Consider the following 11,317-nt stretch of genomic DNA (forward strand, 5'->3'; position numbering starts at 1 on the left):
TGCCGGGCCAGCCCACCCGGACCCCCATCAGAGTGCCTATGAGGACCGAGAACGGCTCACCCCACAGCACGGTCCCCGCTCCTGGGGACTGTCTATGTCAGAGGGCAGTCCCTCCCTCCCCGCTGAACGCGCTTCCTTCCCCGCAGGCTGAGTCCTAAAGCCACACCCCGTGGCTTTCTGTAGCTCTGCTCCCAGACCCCTCGCCAGGACGTCGCCCCACAAGGCCCCGCCTGCTCCAAGCCCACAGGAGGGCCACTTCTGGGCTCCACAGGCACGTTCATGGCCCACGGGGTTCCCGAGAGGTCGCGCCCATTGGGTCATGTCCCCAGATGACATCACTCCCGTCATGACTCACCTGCTCGCAGCCGCACCTAAGGGTCATCGCCACGGGCGCCTCTGCAGTGATCACTCACCCGCTTCCAACTTCCGCCCCCACACCCCCCCCACACCCTGGGCTCCGGCCCCAGGTGCCGCTGGTGCCCACGCCACCCAGGCCCGGTGGGCACAGGGCCAACCACGGACTTAGGAGCTGACCCAGGAATCCCGGGGGGCCGGGGGGACGTCCCTTTTCCGTTCTTTCCACATGCACAGCGGGAGGAGCGGTGGCCGGAGAGGCCTGGTGGTCACCGCAAGCTCAGAATGGCCAGCGTGCTGGGTGACGCCTCTGCCCAGCTTCGGGGCCCACGGACGGCCAGAGTCTCTGCTGCCTCCCACGCCTCTGCCACTCCCAGCAGGTCACGCACTGCCCAGCAGGTGTCCCGAGCCTTGGCTACAGGCCAGCATTACCTGGGGAGCTTTGAAAACAACGCAGCCGGGCCCCGGCCAGTGTGGCTCAGTGGATAGAGCGTCATCCTGCGGACTGAAGGGCCACGGGTTTGATTCTGGTCAAGGGCATGTACCTTGGTTGTGGGCACATCCCCAGTAGGGCGGGTGTGTGCAGGAGGCAGCCCATGATTCTTCTCATCACTGATGTTTCTCTCTCTCCCTCTCTGAAATCCATGAAAAATACGAAAAGAAATAAAAGTAAAACGTATAACTCTTTTTTTAACAAATATTTTTTATTGATTTCAGAGAGGAAGAGAGAGAGAGAAAGAGAAGTATCAATGATGAGAGAGGGTCATTGACCGACTGCCTCCTGCACACCCCCCACAGGGGATGGAGCCCACAGCCCGGGCATGTGCCCTAACCGGGAATCAAACCATGACCTCCTGGTTCATAGGTCGACGCTCAACCACTGAGCCACACCGGCCAGGCGGGTTGTTCACTTTAAAATGTTCAGTTTTATGTATCATTTCACCTACAACCCCGCCCCCCCACGAACACACATCTGTTTTCCTCTCTTCAACAAGGAACCCAGGACCTAGTCCAGCTGTTTCCTGAGGACCCAGAGCCCCGTCTGCACAGACGTCAGAGCTGCTGGCACCGTGACCGTGGGCCACCCCCGGGCAGGGGGCGCGGCCGCCCTTGCCGAGTGATCTGGTTGGTTTCTGCTTTCCCCTGGCAGCTACCCCAAGCGGGTCAAAACCCTTCATCCGCGAGACCGCCCCCGACCAGTGAGTCACTGCGCCCGGGCGAGAGGCCTGTCTTTCCAGCCCTTGGTTCTGTGGGAGAAGAAGGGGCACAGGGAGCACCCCGGGATCCTGGCACCTTTCAGCCTTCATGCCGTCACCCCAACAAGGACATCACCAGGTCAGCACGGGAAGCCCAGCTGCCGGGGCAGGGGGAGGTCACGGTCCAGATTAGAGTGTGTCACACAAGGCCCGAGGCGGGTCAAATCCTCCCAATGGGCCAGGAAATACCAGCGGGGAGGGCCCGCGCCCCAGCTCGCCGGGCAGCCCTAGGTGCCCCGAGCGAGGCTGAGTCTCCGGGAGAACGCTGGCGGCCGAAACACAGCTCTTCCCACCCGGGGTTTGGGGTCCAGCTGGTTGGAGGGAGACTGAGTCACCAGGTCAACTCTGCCAGCTACTTTTTTTCCTTTTCATCTTTATTGTTGAAAGTACAGGAAGGACACAGGTCCTCCTTTCCCCCCATTAACCTCTTCCAGCCGCTCCCGTCCTCCCCGGCCCCAGACCCTCACCACCCTATTGTCTGTGTCCGTGGGGTATGCATGTATGCACATATGTTCATTGGTTGATCTCTTCTTCCCAACCACCCTCCCCTGCCTTCCCTCTGAGGTTCAACAGTCTGTTCATGCTTTATGATTCTTAAAGAAAATGCCATTTTAGTAACAGGTTCATGCTCCTATGACTCTGGGGTGACTTTTTCTTTTTTTAATCGTTACCTGAGGATATCTTCCCATTAATTTTTAGAGAGTGGAAAGGAGAGGGAGAAACAGAGAGAGAGAGAGGGAGAGCAACATCGATGTGCGAGAGGCACACATCGATTGGTTTCCTCCCACATGTGCCCCAACCAGGGCTGGGGATTGAACCTGCAACTGCGAGAGACACACATCGATTGGTTTCCTCCCACACGTGCCCCAACCAGGGCTGGGGATTGAACCTGCAACCGAGGCACATGCCCTTGCCCAGAATCGAACCCGGGACCCTTCAGCCCACAGGCCGGTGCTCTATCCACTGAGCCGACCTGGCCAGGGCTGCCAGTGACTTTTAGCACCAAGACCGAGTGGCCCCAGGATGGGCAGACAAGGACCCCCCATCAGCATCCAGATGTTGCTAACGGACCTTCTAGGGCCTCCAAGGGCCTCCTCCTGTACCTAAAGACCCCAGATCCTCAAGAGGGAGAGATTATTTGTGCTCTGGGTCGGGCTGGGTCTGGCATGAGCTGGTGCCAGGGCAGGGCGGGCCGAGGCGGAACTGCAGCCGGAAAGGGCTGCAGCCTTGGGCGTGGGGTGACGTCATTATTATTATTATTATTTTTCAGCACCTCCCGGAGCCTGCAGCAACGGGGCTCAGGGCGATTTCTTACGGCACTTGGTCCCAGACAAGCAAACGGATGCATTTACTGAGCACCCGTTTAGTCAAGATGCGCAACGCCCCTACTGCACTCCGGGCAGCGTGCTGGGTACGTGGTATGAGGACCACAGACCCAGCCGCTGCCCTGGGGAGCCAGCAGCATCCCAGGAGTCACATGACACATGCATCACAGCGAGTCCACCCATGAGAGGCAGCTGGGCCTGCAGGCAGGGCAGCCGAGACCACCTCCCCGGGGAAGTGACCACAGAGCCAAGACTTAACGGAGGAGAGGGAGGCAGGAAAAGGATCCTCACCAGGAACCAACCAGGCTGGCCCGGCCAGCGTGGCTCAGTGGTTGAGCATCGACCTATGAACCAGGAGGTCGCGGCTCGATTCCCGATCAGGGCACATGCCCGGGGTTTCGGGCTCGATCTCCAGTAAGGGGAGTGCAGGAGGCAGCCGATCCATGATTCTCTCTCATCACTGATATTCCTCTCTCTCTCTCTCCCTTCCTCTCTGAAATAATTAGAAGTATATTTTAAAAAATAAAAATAAAATAAAACCAACCAGGCTGGCAGCCTTATCTCAGACTCGCAGCCTCCAGGACTGTCAGAAAGAAACGTCTGCTGTGTGAGCCCCCAGCCGTGGAGTTTGCTGAGACCGGCCCACTCCACCCTCGCTGGTTCCCAGGCCCGGTCCTTTCTGTGGGAGGAATGAATGAGGAGATGGGCCAGCGGGAAGTCGGGGTCTCCCCGGGGGAGAGGGAGCCGCTTGCGGGCTGGTGTTCCGGCCCAGGAGCAGCACAGCTCCGGCTCAGTCCTGGGGGCCAGCCTGCAAGTCTCACCCCACCCTAGTCTTGGGTCACCCCAATCTTCGGCGAACCTCTTGAAAGGGCCACTGGCTTACTCGCTTCTAGACCCACAGAGCGGAAGGCACCGTGATGCCAGCCTGAACTGGGGGCGCTGAGACCCCGGCGGGCAACACACGGCTGTGGGAACAGGTACTGTCCAGGTGCAGAGCCTCGACCGCTTACACCTCCCCAAGGGAGCCCTGGTACCTCCTTTCACAGAGGAACGCTGAAGCAACATGCCCTGAGCATGTTGGGGATCCACATAGGCAGGCCCCCTCCTGGAGCCTCGGGGGGCGCAGGGGGGCTTAGCCACACCCTGAGCTGGATCCCCCACTTCCGGCATCCTGGGTGTGAGCTGAGGCGGGGGTGGTGATGGGGTGAGACCGGGTGATTTGCACCAGAATTCTGAGAGGCACCAGATGTGAGCGGGCGTGAACCGCCCAGGACCGGGCCGGAGGTGGTGGGGTTCAGAGTCTAGGCCAGTGATGGCGAACCTCTGACACGCGTGTCAGAGGTGACACTCGAACTCATTTTTTTGGCTGATTTTGCTTTGTTAAACGGCATTTAAATATATAAAATAAATATCAAAAATATAAGTCTTTGTTTTACTACGGTTGCAAATATCAAAAAATTTCTATGTGTGACACGGCACCAGAGTTAAGTTAGGGTTTTTCAAAATGCTGGCACGCCGAGCTCCAAAGGTTCGCCATCGCTGGTCATGGCTGACGCGGGTTTTCCCTGGACAATCTTCTGTGCTCAAGGACCAGGCGGCCGGAGCACCCCACCCCGAGGGACGCGTTTGGAAAGGGAAACACAATTCCTCTGCTCCAGCCTCCCCTCCCAGCCTGCAGGGCCTTCACACATCCCTGCATCTCCCGGGCCCGGCTGGGGCGGTGCCTTTCATCTTGATGTTCCCACCGGTGAAATGGGGGTAATGACGCTCCACCCCCACACGCCGAGGGGGTGGCGAGCGAGCCGAGGAAGGACGCGTCCAGAAGCACAGGTCTCGTAACTCCGGGAAGCCCTGGCTATCGCCATGGTCCAGCCTGCACAGCTACGGGCTCTCTGTCGCTGCTCCCCACAAAACCCCACCACTTCCTCCAGCCCGGCTTCTTCCTCCCGGGCGGCTGTGCTCTCTACTTCCATGGCACGCTCCACGCAGCCCGGGGGTCCCATCTGCTGGCCCACCCACCCCAAAGCCCGCCAGGGCCCCACCCCGCCCCTCTCAGAGGCCCAGAGCGGGTCCACCAGGAAGGCCAGGGCTCTCCATGGTCCCAGCCTCGAGGTGCCTCCCCGGTTCTCCTCTCCAGCAAGAATCGGCAGGAGCGCCCGGGCCGGTGTGGCTCAGTGGATAGCGTCGGCCTGCAGATCCAAGGGTCCCGGGTTCGATACCGGTCAAAGGCACCTACTTGGTTGCAGGCTCCTCCCTAGCCCGGGCCCTGGTTGGGGCTCCCGCAGGAGACAACCAATCGATGTGTCTCTCTCACATCGATGTTTCTCTCTGTCTTTCCCTCTCTCTTCCACTCCTTAAAAAGCAACAGAAAAATATATCCAAGGGTGAGGATTAAAAAAAATAATCGGCAGGAGCAGTGCCCCCCCCCCGCCCCCAGGGCCTCAGAGTCTGCTGGCCACAGGGTTTCCGTGGAGCGAGCACAGGGCCTTGAACACAGCCGAGGAACCACCGGAAAAGAAGCCGGCGAGGGGCTCGGTGCAGACGCGCGCGGAAACAGAGGACTAGCCCCTGCTCTTGACCTGAAACTTGAAACTGTCATGTGGGAATTAGCACCGACGGCGATAATCCCGCTTGTCATCGCGGGGTGACAGCTTGGACCGGGCCCACGCTCACTCCCTAGCTGGCCGGGCGCCCGTCCTCCTCCCCCCGCCTGGCACAGCTGTCAGACGCCCACTCGGCACCATCTCTGCCACCTGCCCAGTCAGGAGAGCAGGTCCTGACAAAGGTGCTTGGTTCTTTTTTTTCTTTTAAATATATTTTTATTGATTTCAGAGAGGAAGGGGGAGGGGAGACAAACATCAGTGATGACAGAGAATCATTGACTGGCTGCCTCCTGCACGCCCCCTACGGGGGATGGAGCCTGCAACCCAGGCGTGTGTCCTTGACCGGAATTGACCCTGGGCCCCTTCAGTCCGCAGGCTGATGCTCTATCCACTGAGCCAAACCAGCCGGGACAGGTGCTTGGCCCTGAAGGTGCCTTTGGGGAAAAGTGAGTCCTCCAGGGACAGCCTCAACCCGTGGGCAGGGCAGTGTAGACACTACTCCGCAGGTCGCCCTGGGCCCGCCAGGCGTAGACACCCCAGGAAGAGGCCGCCCCTCGAAAATCACGTGATCCGGGCCATCTGGCAAGGCTCCCAGAGGCATCCGACACCAGCTCCCAGGCGGTGCTTGCCCCAGAAACACCCCACACAAAGGTGTAACAGCGTGGCTCACCGGGTCACCTGCCCGGCACTCACACTGGGAGGCTGGCACTTCACACAGGTCCTGTTAAAGGCACAGCATTTGAGCCCGGCTGGTGTGGCTCAGTGGTTGAGCATGGACCTATGAACCAGGAGGTCACGGTTCGATTCCCGGTCAGGGCCCATGCCCAGCTTGCGGGCTCTGTCCCCAGTGTGGGGCATGGAGGAGGCAGCTGATCGATGATTCTCTCTCCTTATTGATGTTTTTATCTCTCCCTCCCTCCCTCTCCCTCTCTGAAATCAATAAAAATATATTTTAAAAAATAAAAATAAAGGCACAGAATTTGAGCTCAGACTTCCAGGACAGACCCGGAGAGAATGAGGCCAATCCCCGTCCCTCAGGACCTGGACCCCTGCCCACTGCCCGAGGTCACTGCCCGGGGCCCTCTGACCTCCTGAGCGGGCATAGACATCCGCCCCGCAGAGCAGAGCAGTGGAGACCCAGCTGATCGCACCCCATGGCAGTGTCTGGCACACAGCAGGCACCGACAGGCAGCGGTCAGTCCTCTCTGGGTCCTCGTGAAGGGAAGGAACCGAGGGCTCTGCGCTCTGCCCCTCGGATCCTTCCGGAATAAATGCTTTCTGTCTTCCTGAAGTCACTCTTGGCCGGGCAGGTGTGCGTTTCCCTGTCCTCACGAGACGTGCGCTCAGCTCTTGGCCGGCGGGTGGGGGTGTCCCTAGGAACACTGGGGTAACCTCGCTGCCCCCGGACCACCTCGGAGCCAGCAGCTTTCCCCCATCCCTTCTGTGAAGAGGCTGCATGAGTCAGCAACGTAGCAGCGGTGGAGACAAACATCCCCTCGCTCCCTACGCTGCTCGGCCGTGGTGCACGGTGGTGCTGCAGGGCAGAGACGAGGGTGGAAGAGACTGCTGTGTTTGCAGCCATAGGGAACCAGACAGCAGGGCGCAAAGAACCCGCCTGGAGGGACTTGCTTTTCTGCAGGAAATGGGAGAACCCGAGGGCACTGGAGCGGCGTGGGCATCCGACCGCCCGGGGGACACGCTGGGCCTCTGGCCGCCATCCTCCGCGGCCTCGGGGACTCGACCCCCACCGGCACTGACCTCGGCCTCGAGGGGGAGGCACCCTGAGGTGTCCCTCCCTGAGAAATCTGACGCAGGCACAAACCCACCCGTTCCATATCCAGAAAGACCCATGACTCACCAGCGACACAACACGGCCCTTCTGTGAGGCCTTGGGACTCACAGGCCCGGACGGACGCACGGCCTGGCTGCTCTGTGAGGTCCCCTTCACAGGAGAAGCCCTGACCTGGGTGTGCACCCCATCCTCGGGGACTCAGAGCCCCAGAGCGGCTGCGGGAGTGGAGCCGAGTCTGTTCTCAGCCCCACGCGGTTCTCGCCTTCACTGTGGCTCAGAAATCAAGAGTCCTGAGTACGAGGTACGACGGAGCCAGGAAAGGTGACAGTGACTTTCGCCAACCGGCCCCTTGAACAGGGGTCACATCGATGTTTCTGTCTTTCCCTCTCTCTTCCAATCTCCCTAAAAACCAATGGAAAAATATCCTCGGGTGAGGATTAAAAATAAATAAACTAGGGAATGACGCTAAGATCCGAGTGAATAAACAACAGCGAGTCGCTGGACGAGGAGGCTAGCGAGGACAAGACAGCTCAGTATCCGAGGGCCGAGCGGCCTTTGGACAGACAGGGGTGCGCCGGGGAGCAGGCGGGCCAGGCGGGGCCTTGGGGGAGCCAGGTCGGGCTGAGGAAGAGGATGAGAGACCCCAAGACTCACTCTTCTGGGACTGCCCTCCCCGCCGGCAGCTCTAGCCTGGGATGGGACTCTCCCTGAGAGGGGCATCCCTATGGGGGGTGGGGGGAAGGGACACATAACTCCCGGGCCACATGCTGCCCGAGCCGGCAGAGGGTGCAGGGTCCGAGCATCCAGGGAAGGACGGCTGTGCATTCCTGCCGGATTCCACGCCTGCTCTGCGCAGCGGCGGGCAGGGGGGCGGGGGAGCACTGCCTCCCCGCAAGGCAGCCTGAGTCCCTGGGGCCTCTCAGCACCTCAGGCCCACCCAGCATGTGCTGCTGCTTCCCGTGCAAAAATCCAGCAGGGAAATCATCGCAAACCCCCCTTCTGCCCTCCCCCGACCCCCACCGCTCTGGCCGGTTTGGCTCAGTGGAGAGTCGGCCTGCAGACTGAAGGGTCCCGGGTTTGATCCCGGTCAAGGGCACATGCCTGGGTTGCGGGCTTGATCCCCAGTGAAGGGCGTGCAGGAGGCAGCCAATCAATGGTTCTCTCTCACCATTGATGTCTCTCTCTCTCTCTCTCTCTCTCTCCCTTCCTCTCTGAAATCAATAAAAATACATTTTAAAAAAACACACCTCCTTCCCCATTCCCGAGCACCTAGGGACCCTACTGCCAGTCCCACCACAGCCCTACACGTGCCTGACCCACTCCCATCCGACACGTGGAAAAGCAGACGCCGAGAGCAGTAACACCTCACCTGACGCCATCTGCTCCATCGGACGGTTCCGGACGCTGTGCTCCCCACTCCCCCGGGGAGCCCCACCAGGGGGCAGCAGGAACCCCAGACCACGGTGGGGCACATTCCACGAAGGATCGCTATGTGTCCCTAACAACTGCAGGGAGTGGTGGCACTCTCGGGATGACAGCCGGATGCAGGGCTGGGACGGGGCTGCTGGGGAGGCAGGCCTGGCATGCAGGAGGAGTCTTAAGAAAGGGCTTTGATGGGACCAGCTTGTTTTTGAGATGAGAACACAGGGCTCCTTGAAAGTGAAGTGGTAGGATGCCGGAACCAGACCTAGGTCACCTGACTTCGAGCTCTTTGCACTGTATCATACGACTGAGCTTAGAAATCTTATAAAATATACTTTTTATTGATTTGAGAGAGAAAGGGAGAGGAGAGAAAGAGAAACAATGATGAGAGGGAATCATAGATTGGCTGCCTTCTGCATGCCCCCTACTGGGGATCAAGCCCGCAACCCAGGCATGTGCCCTGACCGGGAATCGAACGCAGGACACTTTCGTCTGCAGGCTGATGCTCTATCCACTGAGCCAAACCGGCTGGGGCGGCTGTACCTTCTTGCAAGGAACTCTGAGTCAGACAGACCATGGCACCAATGCCAGGGCCTGGCGCAGAGCAGACATCGCGAAAACTAGGATATGCCGCTGAGTAACCCGCGGGCGGAGAGAGGTGCTTCTGCAGCGCCACAAACTGGAAGGCGCTCTGGCTCTTTGGGGTCAGAGCCAGGAGGGCCCTGGAGCGTGGGCCAGGCTGGGCCAGGCTCAGGGATTGGGGGGGGGGGGGGGGGGGGGGAATGTTGGTATGCCCCCTTGCCCCCGCACGGGCCTGACCCTCAGAGTGATGTCTAAGGGGCGGTCTGTCCCTGGGAGCAGGGCCACACAGGAGGAAGGCTCAGCACACAGGCAGGAGCCTCAGGAGAGTCGAGCCTTCCAGAGCTCTCAGGTGCTAGAACCGCCCAGAAACCAAATCTCCAGGAACTCAGGACCCGGGAAGTTCTAAGGGGATTCAATACTGACTTGATACGACCAGAAAACGGTCTGTTTGGGGAGGTGGTGGGGGGAGAACTGCTAAGCCAGAAAGGTCAAAAGGTGTTCTCCAGGGCCCTCGCCCGTGTGGCTCAGTGGATAGAGCACCGGCCGGTGGACTGAAGGGTCCCGGGTTCGTTTCCGGTCAAGGGCACGGACCTTGGTTGCAAGTTCCCTGGCCCTGGTCGGGGTGTCTGCAGGAGGCAACCAGTCGGTGTGTCTCTCTCACATCGATGTTTCTCTCTGTCTTTCCCTCTCTCTTCCACTCTCTCTAAACATCAATGGAAAAATATCCTCGGATGAGGATTAACAGAGAGAGAGAGAGAGAGAAAAGAAAAAAAAAAAAAGGCGTTTCTTCAGGGACCATCGAGACCAGTGCCCTGTCACCAAGCAGCTGAACACCAAGCATCGAACATACCCTGGAAAATAGTTTATCCTTCCCAACGCGCTCTCCAGATGGGAATTTCTCACATTCCTTGACAGCTTATCCCGTGTTTAGCCGTGCTTGCAGTCAAGATGCTCCCCCATCTGTCCCACAGGGCAGCCTGGACGCCGGCTAATTCCATCCTTCGTTCAAGGTCTGGACCCCAGGGCAGCCTGGTCCTGCCGCCTCCCACCCTGATTCCGAGCTGGATGATATGCGAGAGACATACCCTCGGAACCTCCGCTGGCAACTGGGGATGACGGGACTCGGCTGTTCTGAGACTGACTGTGACAGACCTACTGCTTGCTCCTGGTACACAGTAGGTCCAGAAAGTGGTAGCCACCAATAGCCAGGGGCACCTGTTAGCCTGCATCTCCAGGCTGTAACAATCCGCATCTTCGAATATGTTCCGAAAGGCTCTATTTCCTTTTCTTTTCGTTTTGTTTGTTAATCCTCACCTGAGGATATTATTCCATTTATTTTTAGAGAGAACAGAAGAGAGAGGGAGAGACAGAGAGAAACATCGATGTGAGAGAAACACATAGATTGGTTGCCTCCTGCACGCGCCCCGACCAAGACCCGGGCCGGGAAGGAGCCTGCAACCGAGGTACGTGCCCTTGACCGGAATCGGACCCGGCAGGCCGACGCTCTATCCACTGAGCAACACCGGCCAGGGCTATCCGACATTTTTTTAAAAGACAATCTATGGGGATGGAGAGCAGATCACCAGCTGCAGGAGGTGAGGAGGGATGTGTAATTATAAAGGGGTTTTTTTCGGAGTGATGGAGTATTAACTGCATCCTGACTACGATGGTGGCTACAAAAGAAACACGTTAAAACTCACAGAACTGCCCTCCCGGCCGGAGATGTCCGTTTCACGGTATGACGATGTTAAAAACAAATAAATACCGTTTAAAAAATGAAAGACAAAATGGAATAAAAGAGTGGCTCTGGGCCTTGTGGAAAGACTATGTCTGAAGAGAAAGCGCACGTCGGCCAGGGCGGACGCTCGGAGCCAGCCTTCCATGCCTCCTGAGCAGGGTTCTGCTGGAAAACAGCACAGGGCGCCTGGAGGAAATGAATCACTTGTGGAGCCCAGGGAGGAGGCCCGTGTGGCCGCCAAGCCA

At 58.9% G+C, this 11,317-nt stretch overlaps 1 protein-coding gene across 1 annotated transcript in view; it reads right to left on the reverse strand.

Annotated features, from left to right (window-relative positions):
• The window catches only part of BCR (breakpoint cluster region), a 72,758-nt gene that overhangs the window by 37,589 nt on the left and 23,852 nt on the right, over positions 1-11,317 (reverse strand). The gene's annotated exons all lie outside the window — the stretch shown is intronic.

This window comes from Myotis brandtii, unplaced genomic scaffold, assembly GCF_000412655.1.
Source record: "Myotis brandtii unplaced genomic scaffold, ASM41265v1 scaffold97, whole genome shotgun sequence".
NCBI lineage: Eukaryota > Metazoa > Chordata > Mammalia > Chiroptera > Vespertilionidae > Myotis > Myotis brandtii.